Below are 12,418 nucleotides of genomic sequence, written 5' to 3' on the forward strand. Positions count from 1 at the left end.
AATATTCGTTATGAAAATATACTATAATTTGAAGATATCAATTTCTTCTATTTCTTCCCCTTTTCTATGAACTTATAAATCATTGGAAATTGTGAATATTGTTTTGTCATGAACAATATAAATTTCTGTATATCTTAGGGTACAGGGGTCACTTTTATTTTTTTTAACTAAAAAGTACTTCACAGATAGTGTGTTGAGATTTTGCATAAATTATCTCTATTAATCTCTAATTTTGTTATTAAATAATCCCCTGAGACACATATACATGACAGAAGTGAAAGCAAAAATACAACCATCCAAAAATAACCTTCTTCATATAGCAATAAAATATTAAAGAGATTTCAAGAAAAAAAAAACAGAAAAAGTATTAGGTAAATCTCAGACTTGAATAAAAATGAAATCGTTCCAGTTTTTTATCCAAACATTATGCTTGTCATTTGTTATGTTGAAAGAAGTATGTCCCGTTCTAGAAACAAATTCTATTTGGATTTCTATGAATCTAACACATTTTAATGATTTATTTAATGATTAAATAACACATTTAATGATTATTCTTTAAATAATTAAGCAAAATATATTGAAGTAAAACTCAAAAAATTAAATGGATATATCTTCAAAGTCTATAATTCATAAAAATAGGACATCACATTTTATGACTAATAATATTACATACTACTTAATTATCATATTTTCTTTAACATCCATGTACACTTAGGTAGGTTGTTTTACAATTTGACTGTTGCAATTAAAGCTGGAAATAACTGAAGGTCGCATATAAATCATTTTTGATTGACTTTGATTTTTTAAAATAAGTATAAATGGGGCCACAGTAGAGGCACAAGTGGTAGGACGTCTGCCTTCTGTGCGCTAATCTATGACAGAACACAGTTCAATCCTCTAGCATCCCATATGGTCCCCTAAGCCAGGAGCAATATCTGAGTGCATAGCCAGGAGTAACCCCTGACTGTCACCTGGTGTGGCCCCAAAACCCCAAAACCTAACCCCCAAATATATATTTATATATACATAATGTAACCATTTATTTAATTGTAACTATATTTTTAATTTTTGAGGAAATTCCTTCACAGTTTTCATAGAGACTGCCCAATTTATATGCCCATTAACAATATACAGAACCTTTCATTTTAATAACCTTGTCGTATTTGCTATTGATATTTAAATTTTATAATAACCATTCTGAAAAGAATGGTATTATTTCAAGTAAACTAAAATGAATAAGACAAAATATATCATCTAAAAACAAAGTAAAACAAGATAAAATGAAATATCATGACAGCCAAAGAAGACCCCAGCAACGAAAGCTCTCAAGCACCCTGCACAGGTAGGCATGTCTCTACCCATAAGAACCAAACTAATTCCTGCCTGTGTGGGAGCTTAAAGGGTTTCTGAAAAAAGCGGCACCTGTATCCTGCTTCCTGATTCCTGGTAAATGACAGTGATGGTGATAGCCAAAGGAGACCCCAGAAACAAAAGCTCTCAAGAACCCAGCACAGGAAGGCTTGTCTCCACCAACAAAGGGTTGAGAAAGAAGAGCACACCGCTTCACTCTGTGGCCACACACGTCTTCTAGAAAATGAACTCTATCTCAAAACGTAGTAAGAACCACATTACAAGCTTAGCAATGAGGAAACAACACAGGAAAACAGTGTGCATAGAGAATGAAAATGGCAGCTCTGATGTCAGATAAAAAAATTAGAGTAGAAATATGGAGGGTATTCATAGAACTCAAAGAAAACATAGATTGATCTGTACAAACCACAAAATTAGCAATCAGAAACCCTCAATGAAATAATGGGACTGGAAAACTTAGTAAATGAAATGAGAAACTCTATTGAAAACCTCTCCAACAAAATAACAGCAGCTGAGAACAGAATTATTGAACTGAAAGATGAGATATGTAAAAACTCCATATGGCAGAAGAGATCAGAAAGATCCTTAAAGCAAATGATCTGACATGGAAAAATACTCAAAGATTGTGAACAGATGAAAATAGAAGTGTTTAATAAATTCAACAGAAACAAACAAAGAAACAAAATAATCATTGGAGACCCAGAAACCGAGGAAGAAAATCCCTGGAAAAAACAACAGTCAGGGGCTAGAGCAGTGGTGCAGGGTGTAAGGCATCTTCCTTATGTGCTCTAGTCTCGGATGGACCATAGTTCGATCCCTCAGCATCCCATATGGTTTCCCAAGCCAGAAGCTATTTCTGAACACAGAGTCAGGAGTAACCCCAGTGTCACGGGTGTGCATCTCCCCAAAAAATGAATCAACAGTCAAGGATATTGTTGCAGAGAATCACCCAGAGCTAAAGACTATAAGCAACCATCATACACTCATGAAGAGTACAAACAAAAAGGGACTCGAAGAAAAGCACCTCAAGACACATCCTAGTCACAATGATGAGTCACACAGTTAGGGATACAATACTTAAAGCAGAAAGATCATAAAGGGAAATTACATTCAAAGGAGCACTCTTAAAATTTACAGCAGGCCTGTCACAAGAAACCATCAAGGCGAGAAGGCAATGGTAGGATTTAGTGACAAAACTCAATTAAATGAAAACTTCGCCAAGAATACTGCACCCAGCAAGACTCACTTTCAGGTTTGAAGTAAGTACACATGGCTTCATGGAAAACAACAGCTCAGAAACTTTACGGACTCAAAAACAGCACTGAAAGAAAAGCTGAAAGGTCTACTTTAAGACAAGACAGACCAACAGACAAACCAAACTTCTGCACAATGATGAGAATAAATCCTTTGACAATTATCTCTCTCAACCTCAATGGACTAAATACACCTGTTAATAAACACAAAGTGTCAAAATGGATCAAAAAGCAGAATCCAAAATTTTGCTGCCTACAATAAACACATCTGAATAATCAGAGCAAATACAGACTTAAAATCAAAGGCTGGAGGAAAATCATCCAAGCAAACAACATTTTTAAAAAAGCAGAGTGGCCTTATTAGTATCAGATGAAACAAACTTTAGACTCAGAAAAAGTATAAGAACAAAAATGGTTATTTTGTACTAATCAAAGGATATAAACCACAAGAAGAAATTTTACATCTAAACGTATATACACACAATGATGGACCGGCAAAATATTTAATACACTGTTGATAAACCTGAAAGAATATATCAATAGCAACACAATAATAGTGGGAGAACTCAACACTGTCCTGACACCCCTTGATAGGTCAACAAGGTTGAAACCCAACACGAATATACTATCTCTGAAAAGAGAAATGAAAGAAAGTGTACTAGTAGACATATATAGGACACTCCATCTCCAGAAAACTGGATACACATTTTTCTCCATTACACAAAGGTCATTCTCCAAGATAGACCACGTGCTGGCTCATAGAACATATCTACATAAATTCAGGAGGATAGAAATTGTACAAACTACATTTGCTGATCACCAAAAGGAAATCAAAACATTCATGAAAACGAATGAAGACACATAAATGAAAACTATGAAGACAAAATTGTTAGAATTTATGGGCCACAAAAAAGCAGTAGTAAGAGGAAAAATTATAGCTTGGGAAGAACATATCAGAAAGGGATAAACTTTACAGAGAGACTTCTGCCAATCCTCTTCAAGCTCTTTCATTAAATTTAAGAATTACGGACATTTCCAAATAGTTTTTTTTTTTTTTTACAAAGGTAAGGTCACCCTGATACTAAGACCAGACAGGAATGCTTCAAAAAAGAACTGCAGACCAATATCTTTGATGAACTCAGATGCGAAGATCCTAGACAAAATTCTGGCAAATAGTATTCAATGCCTCATCAAGAAGGTCATACAATACGACCAAGTAGGATTTATTCCAGGATTCTAAGGACGGTTTAACATACGTAAATCAATCAACATAATACATCAGATCAACTAAAAGAAAAATAAAACTATATGATCATATCAATAGATAATGAGAAAACATTTGATAAGGTCCAACATCCATTCTTGATAAAAACTCTCATCAAGATGGGAATGGAAGGAACTTTTTAAAATAAAGTCAAACCATCTGCCACAAGCCAATGGCTATATTATCTTCAATGGAAATAAACTAAAAGCCTTTCCTCTAAATTCTAGTACAAGTTAATGCTGCCCTATCTCACTACTCCTATTCAACATGGTGCTGGAATTTCTTGCCACAGTGATTAGGCAAGAAAAAGTTATCAAGGACATCCAGATAAGAAAGGAAAAAATCAAGCTGTCACTCTTTGCAGATGACATAATGTGATATTTACAAAACACTAAGGACTACAAAAAATTTTAGAAGCAATAGATTCATATATAAAAGTAGCAGGCTACAAAATTAACACTCAAAAAGCAATGGTCTTCTTATACACCAATAATAACAAAGAAGAAAAGGATATTTTTTTAAAAAGCCCATTCACATTAGTGCCCCACAAATTCAAATATCTTGGAGTCAACTCAACTAGAAATGTGAAGGACTTACACAAAGAAAACTACAAAACTCTTTTTGAAGAAGTAAATGAAGACACACAGAAATAGAGAAACATACCCTACTCACAGATTTTCAGGACTAACATCATTAAAATGGTTACACTCCTCAAGGCATTGTACAGATTTAATGCAATCTCTTTATAAATACACACGACATTCTTAAAAGAAGTGGATAAAACGCTCCTGTAATTTATCTGGAACAATAAACAACATGAATATCTAGAGAAATCCTTGGGAAAAGGAATATGGGAGGCATCGCTTTTCTCAATTTTAAACTGTATTAGAAAGCTATAGTCATTGAAAAAGATTGTATTGGAATAAAACCAGATTCTCAAATCAATGGATTAGACTAGAGTATTTAGATAAATTAAATATATAAACCATTTATTTTTTGACAAAGAGGCAATAAAAGCAAAATGGAGCAAGGAAAGTTTCTTTAGTAAGTGCAGTTGGGACACTGCTCATCCACTTGCAAAAAAAATGCAATCAGATCTCCATCTAACACCCTGCACACAGATCAAATACAAATGGATTAAAGCCCTTGATATAAGACCTAAAACCATAAGTTATATAGAACAACATTTAGGTAAAACACTGCATGACATTGAGACTAAAGGCATCTTCAAGGAGGAAACAGCACTCTCCAAACAAGAGGAAGCAGAGATCAACAGATGGGACTATATTAAGCTGAGAACACAGAATGGGAGAAACTATTCACCCCAGACCCAGCAATAAGGGGCTAATATCTAAGATGTACAAGTTACTAACAAAACCGACCAAGAAGAAATCATCTAATCCCATCAAAAAATAGAGAGAAGAAATGAACAATGTCTCAAAAAATAAATAAAAATGATCAAAAGGCACATGATACAATGCTCCACCATCACCAATCATCAGGAAGGTGCAAATCAAAACTACAATGAGGTACCATATCACACCACAGAGACTGGCACACATCAGAAAGAATAAGAGCAATCAGTGCTGGTGAGGATGTAGGGAGAAAGGAACTCTCATTTACTGTTGGTGGGAATGCTGTCTAGTCCAGCTCTTATGGAAAACAATATAAAGATTCATCAAAAAACTGGAAATTGAGCTCCCATTTGATCCAGCTATACACTTCTATGGATATGCCTTAGGAACTTAAAAATACTTTTCAAAAATACCTTCTCTCACCTATAATCATTGCAGTGCTATTTACAAGAAACTGTGGTATATATACACACTGGAATATTATGCAGCCATCAGGAGAGATGAAGTCATAAAATTTTTCTATACAAGGATTTATATGGAATCTATTCTGGTAAGTGAAATAACTTAGAGGGAGAGAGATAGACACAGAATAGTCTCACTCATCTATGGGTTTTAAGAAAAAAAGACATTGAAATAATATCCAGGGTCAGAAAGACCAGCTCAATATATAAAGTTCACCACAAAGTGCGGTGAGTGTTGTTAGAGAAATAACTACGCTGAGAACTATCATAAAAATGTCAATGAGTGAGAGATGTAGAAAGCCTGTCTTGAATATAGGCTGGAGTCCGGAGTGAAAAGATGGGGTCATTGGTCATGGGAAGGTTGCACTGTGAATGCGACATCATTTTTATGATTGTAAACAAACTAAATCATGTTTGTAATCACAGTGTTTAAATAAAGCTGTATTTAAAAAAATGAAATACCAGATTTAAGTCAATAAATAATACATAAGGGAAGAAAATTAGAGAAATGGGGTAGGAAGTTAGTACTTTGCAGTTACATAATAAAATGCTATTTAGGGCACAGTGTATTTCATTATTATACAAAAAAACTGGAATGTTATATGGGAAAGTTAACAAAAATAAAACCTTGTGTGTTCTTCACAAGTTTAATACATCCCTTCTTGCTTTTCATCCTATTTTCATTTTTCTACATATATCAGAGCGTATCTGATAGTTGAATCTACTGTGGTAATCAGGTCACAGTACATGTAAATCAAATTGCCATAATGCTTGAATTATGCCTTACTCTTTTTTTATCAATCTTTATTTTAGCCCATGATTGCAAGCTTGTTTGTAGTTGGGTTTCAGTCATAAACAGAATAACCCCTTCAACATTCTCACCACCATTGCCACCCCTCCTTTTCCACTCCTGCCTATATTCCCAACAGGCATTCTACTTCTCTCATTTTTTAACACATCATGCTAGTTGTTTGTGTAGCTATATCCCTGACAGCATTCATCACTCTTTGTTGTGAGCTTCAAATCCTGACCCGGTCCTACTGGTCCTTTCAGCCCTTAACTCTATTGTCTCTGGGCCTTATTATAGTAATATCTTTAATTTTTCTTAAAACCCCACTCATATATTAGTTCAAACATTCTGTTTTTCTCTTTCTCCCTCTGACTTATTTCACTCAGCATAATAGGTTCCATGTACATCTGTCTATAGGAAAATTTCATGACTTCATTTTCCTGACAGCTGCATAATATTCCATTGTGTATATGTATCCATTGAGGGGCATCTTGGTTGTTTCCAGAGTCTGGCTATTGTAAATAGCACTGCAATTAATCTAAGTGTGAGAAAGGTATTTTTTATTTGTATTTTTGTGTTTCTAGTGTATATCCCTAGGAGTGGTATAGCTGAATCATATGGGAATTCAATTTCCAGTATTTTGAGTAATCTCCATATTTTTTCCATAAAGGTTGTACTAGATGCCATTCCCACCAGCAGTGAATTAGCATTCTTCTTTCTCCACATCCCCACCAGCACTGATTGTTCTTATTCTTTGTGATTTGTTGCAGTCTCTGTGGTGTGATATGGTACCTCATTGTAGTTTTGATTTGAATCTTCCTAATGATTAGTGATGTGGAGCATTTTTTCATGTGTCTTCTGGCCATTTGTCTTGCAGCATATGTTGTTGATCTCTCAACAAAATTGTTAAAAAAATGGAAATATAAACACACATAAATTATTTATTATCCACATCTTATTAATGATTTGTGCCAGCCTCACTGGTCTAAGATGATATCTCATTGTTGTCTTGATTTGTATTTCCCTAATGATAAGTGATGAACATTTTGTCATGGAAATTTTATTTTCAAAATATTTTTCAAAACTTTGTTGAAACAGTGTGCAGAGCAATAGCAGAGTGGTAGGGCATTTCCCTTGCACGTGTCTGACTCAAGACAGTTCTCGGTTTGATTCACCCACATCCCTTATGGTTCCCTGAGCCAAGGGCAATTCCTGAGTACATAGTCAGGAGTAACCCCTAAGCATCACTGGGTGTGGCCCAAAATGCATAAACCAAAACAAAAAACAAAAAACAAAACCTTTGTTGAAACAGACTGCAAAACACATTTAGATATTTTGTTTATAATAAATATAAAATATCGAAATGTTATGGTCAAGTTGTAATTAATAGATATAATTTATTTAGATCAATTGCTAATGATTTGCCAAACTTAATAAAATGAGAGACGACAAATTTCTGAGTTCATATAGACAGTTTGGGGAGGTTTATAATCACAGAATGATATTGTGATAACTATTTATATGAGGAATCAAAAAGAAATAACACTTTGGATATTTGTCATTCTAGCTAAAATAGTACTTGGTCTAGAAAATAAAGTCTTGAAGAAAAGAATTAGGAAAAAGTCCCTATTAAGAATTGTAATTGTGTTCAGATTCTGGCTGACCTCAGAAGAGAATAAAATTCAAAAGGAGTTTCCTAAGATTTTCACTTGACAATGGGACTGATGGCAATATCTCTGGTAGTAATACTTTTAACTCATTTAAATTTGTTTATTGGATCTAAGTTCTAGTGAGACTCAATATCTAACTAAAGTGACGTATCATTGCCTGAATTTAATGTGTTTTTTTAATTAAAACCAATAACAGCTAAATGACTGTTAGGTAAAATACTTGCTTTTTAGTTATTGTATGACATCTCTTAAGATATATTGTATGCCTTTTACCTTTCTTAAATAAACATCTTTCTTGAGTTGGGGGTCCTTCCTAATCTGAATCCAGTACCATGCAATAGTCTACATTGGGTGGGGGAGGTGAGAAAAAGGGTCACATAGAATGAGTCAGCAGGTGTGTTGGTTGTAGTTTCTTGCGGAGATACAAGATGTGGGACTGGAGAGTGTCCTTTTATTTTGGGAGCTTGGTCATGATTTATTGGGCAGGAGATCAGTCTTGGTGCCTAATGAGTTAAGAACTGAGGGTAAAGAGGCTTAAGTAAGGAAAGATAACGTTTAAGGTTTGGAGAAATGAAGGGTGGAGGAGGGATAATATAAGAGCAGCTTTATACACTGTAGACATGAATTGATTCCTGTTTAGGTTTGGCAATCAGAGAAACCATTTTATACACACTCATGCCTACATAGAGACAAATATTAGAGACCTATTCAAATTGTTGTTGGAGGCTTGACCCTCGTAGGTTGGGTCTGAGCTCTTAAGATAAAAATGCATTAAAAGAAGATAATTAGCTAAGATATAGATTAGGAGAGAAAGAAAGGGTAAACAAGAGAGAAGAGAAAGGAAAGATAAATAAATACAATAAAAATAAGTTAGAAAAAATAAAAAGAAAATGGGGTCAGTGCGTCGGAATTTGAAGGTTTTCCAATGTCTAGGCCTTTCATACATGTCTGGGATAAGCTTTGCTAAGTGAACGTTTCAGGGTTAGATAGTGGCTATGGCTTTTAGGATAAGCATAGTTTCACATCTAGAGTATTAAGCAATGTGGTAGTGAGGTCTATAAGATGGCTACCTATGTAGTATCATCCACCATGTCTTATGTATTGAGGTTTCTTTCCTAAAGAGAAACCGACAGTGTGGGCTTATTTAACATAGATTGAATTTATAAAGAAAAGACAAATAAAGGAGAGGAGGAAAAATGAATAGAAAGATGAAAATAAAAAGAGAGAGAAAAAGAAAAGAATTTGAAAAAGTGAAAAGGAGATCCTTAATGCTGCAAATCATTTCTCAAACTCAACAAGACCATGGTGTGTTATGAAAAAGTGTCTTGGATTTTACCCTCACAAGAATATCTCAAAAGACATAATTGGGATGCCTATATTTATTATATATTTAATATCTCTCTAATAATGCATCTTAGGTTGTTTATTCCCAAACATAAAGGTAGTCTCCTCCATCACTTTTTTCTTTAATTACACTTTTAAAAATTCATTGTATTATTTATTTATTTTATTTTATATAGATACATATCTTCTGTATCTTCACCTGTTTTGTTCTGCTTGGTACAAAAATCTAGAAGTAAAGTCTTCAATGGGATAAAAGCTCAGGTCAAAACCAGGGCACAGAGATTGGGTAGCCTGTCATTCTCACCCCCAAATGTACAAGCAATATAATATGACACTATAATATGACACCATACACTTTTGTATAGGCACAGTAAAAAAGAGGAAACATAATGTACAGAAACAAGATCTTATCTTCTAAAAATAAGAACTCATGATTTTTATAATACAGGGGAACCTTCCACCCTGAAATATGTCATGTGGATCCAATTTAAACTACAAGAAATTGAACAATGATCATCCACCCCAAATACCAGATTCCAGACATCGAACCAATATAGTTCCCTGCAACAACACCAAAAACCAAGCTTCCCCTGGAAAATTCCTAATACTACTCTGGCACCAACTTGTGCCACTGTTGACATGACATTCTGACAATGAGGAAACGACAACTTGATAGCAGGTTGATCTATATGATCACCTAACAGCAAGATGAAATCACAAGACATGTAGTCCTTTGATCTGTGCAAAAACCAAGAGCACTAACTACAGAAAACTGACTTTGACAACCATGACTGGGCAGAACTTATCCTTGGAACAATAAGAAAGACCCTACCCATGGCTTTAGCCTAGGACTTGTACAAAAAGCAAGGTTTCTAATTCCAGACATCTGACTTTGACAACTGAGTCTGAGCAGAACTTCTGGAACCATAATGAAGACTATCCTAGGCTTTGGCTTAACTACTGCGCAAAAACCAAAACCACTTATTATAGAAGAGTCATTACAAAAACAATGATAGAACTGTAAAGAAAGACTCTATTCTAGACTTTGTCCTATAACCTGTGCAAATACCAAGATCTCCAGCTACAGAGGCCTGATTTTATCATCCACGACTGAGTGGAAAGTTCCTGGCTGAGAAACCCTGAATGTCTTAGGCCAAGGGAATTCTCTTTCTTATTTCCCTAATACTTACTGTGCCTATGCAAAAACAAGGAAGCACAAAACCTTTCCACACCAGTACTCCTTCCTTTTTTTCTTCTTCTTTTTCTTTCTTTGCTTTCTTTTCACTCTTGTAGTTATTATTGGTGATTTTTTTTGTTGTTGATGGGTGCTTTTTTGTTTTTGGTTTTACTGGTTTATTGTTGTTCTTATGTCTTTATTTTTTTTTTTTCGGTCTTCTTTCAGCAGAACCATGCATCTTGAATCATCTTGTTCTGCCTCATGAATTGAGGGGGAATATAAAAATGAATGATAACAGGACCAAACAGCTATATAAACTTTGAGTGGAAATAAACAATGATCAGACTTAAACAACAAACCCAAGTTCAACAACAACAGAATTGATACTCTTATCCACAACAAGCTATACACAGAGGGGAACAGTTACACTGGCAATCCGGGGGCAAAGGAGGGAGATATGGGAAACATGGTGGGACAAGGGGTGGAGGGAGTACAACCCTAGTGGTAGGGATGGTCCTGTTTTATTGTTACTATGTACCTTATATGTTACTGTGAAAAATTTGTTATTAATTTTTAGTCACAATAAAAATTATTAAAAAAATAAAGTCTTTGGTGTTGACTCAAAATTTTTTTTTTCTTACACCTCAAACATACAGTTAGGTTTGAATAGTAATAATCTAAATTATTTTTATTGTTGGTTGTGACTTTGTAATATATAAACAAAATGTATTTTAAGAAAATAAATAAGAGGGGTCCAGAGTGGTGGTACAGCGGTAGGGTGTTTGCCTTGTAAGTGGCTGACCTAGGATGGATCATGGTTTGATCCCCCAGCGTCCTATATGGTCCCCAACCAGAAGTGATTTCTGAGCACAGAGCCAGGAGTAACCCCTGAGAGTCGCAGAGTGTGGCCCCAAAACCAAAAATAAATAAATAAAGACAAATAACCTGGTATGTCTACAAACCATTTAGTTAACCAAAACAGACTCTGAATATGAATAATTCTGTTACATATCGAAAAAAGACACATGTAGTATCAGTTCCCAATATGAGCACTCATGGATCTGGCACAAAATTAATAATAGCATGACATTTCTTTTCAAGATATACATTGCAGAGTTCTAGTTGCAATTTTACTCTTTAAACATCTAACACAAGTCACAGTCTCTTTTTCTCTGCTCCTTCTTTCTTAATCGAAAATCATCTATTTTTATCCTGATTCAATTTATAGCCTGGTGGTACTCAAATTTTATTACAAAAGATAAGGATTGTATAAGAATGTAAAATCAAACTGGTATTTTATAGAATAAAAAAAAGAGTGAAACATTGCAATATTTTAAGGGAAATATTGCTTTCAAAATTACAGGCAAATAGTTTGCACTGACAAAAAAGGCAAATTATATTGTATTTTGTACTGTAACTGAAAACAACAAAGCCATATCCATGATTTTTCTTAGATAAAAGCAATAGACATAAATATCTTGTAGCTTTTCTAATAAAGCAGTGTAAGCTCTAATTAAAACCATTGAAAATATATGAAAATCTAACTTATGCAGTAATTAATAAATTACAGGAAGCATTAAGCTAAAATTGTATCTGCTATTATTTTCCAATTATTGTATTATGGCGACTGTTATTGATAAATTTATAACTCCTCATTAAGTTTAATATCATCAAGTAAGGCTGCAAAATTGTGTTGTAAACTCTTATTCTATATAATATTTAAACGTAGAAAA

At 34.2% G+C, this 12,418-nt stretch overlaps 1 protein-coding gene across 1 annotated transcript in view; it reads left to right on the forward strand.

The window, feature by feature from the left end:
• Positions 1–12,418, forward strand: part of GRID2 (glutamate ionotropic receptor delta type subunit 2) — a 1,564,419-nt gene that overhangs the window by 1,124,815 nt on the left and 427,186 nt on the right. The window lies entirely within an intron of this gene.

This window comes from Suncus etruscus, chromosome 16 (genome assembly GCF_024139225.1).
Source record: "Suncus etruscus isolate mSunEtr1 chromosome 16, mSunEtr1.pri.cur, whole genome shotgun sequence".
Taxonomy (NCBI): domain Eukaryota; kingdom Metazoa; phylum Chordata; class Mammalia; order Eulipotyphla; family Soricidae; genus Suncus; species Suncus etruscus.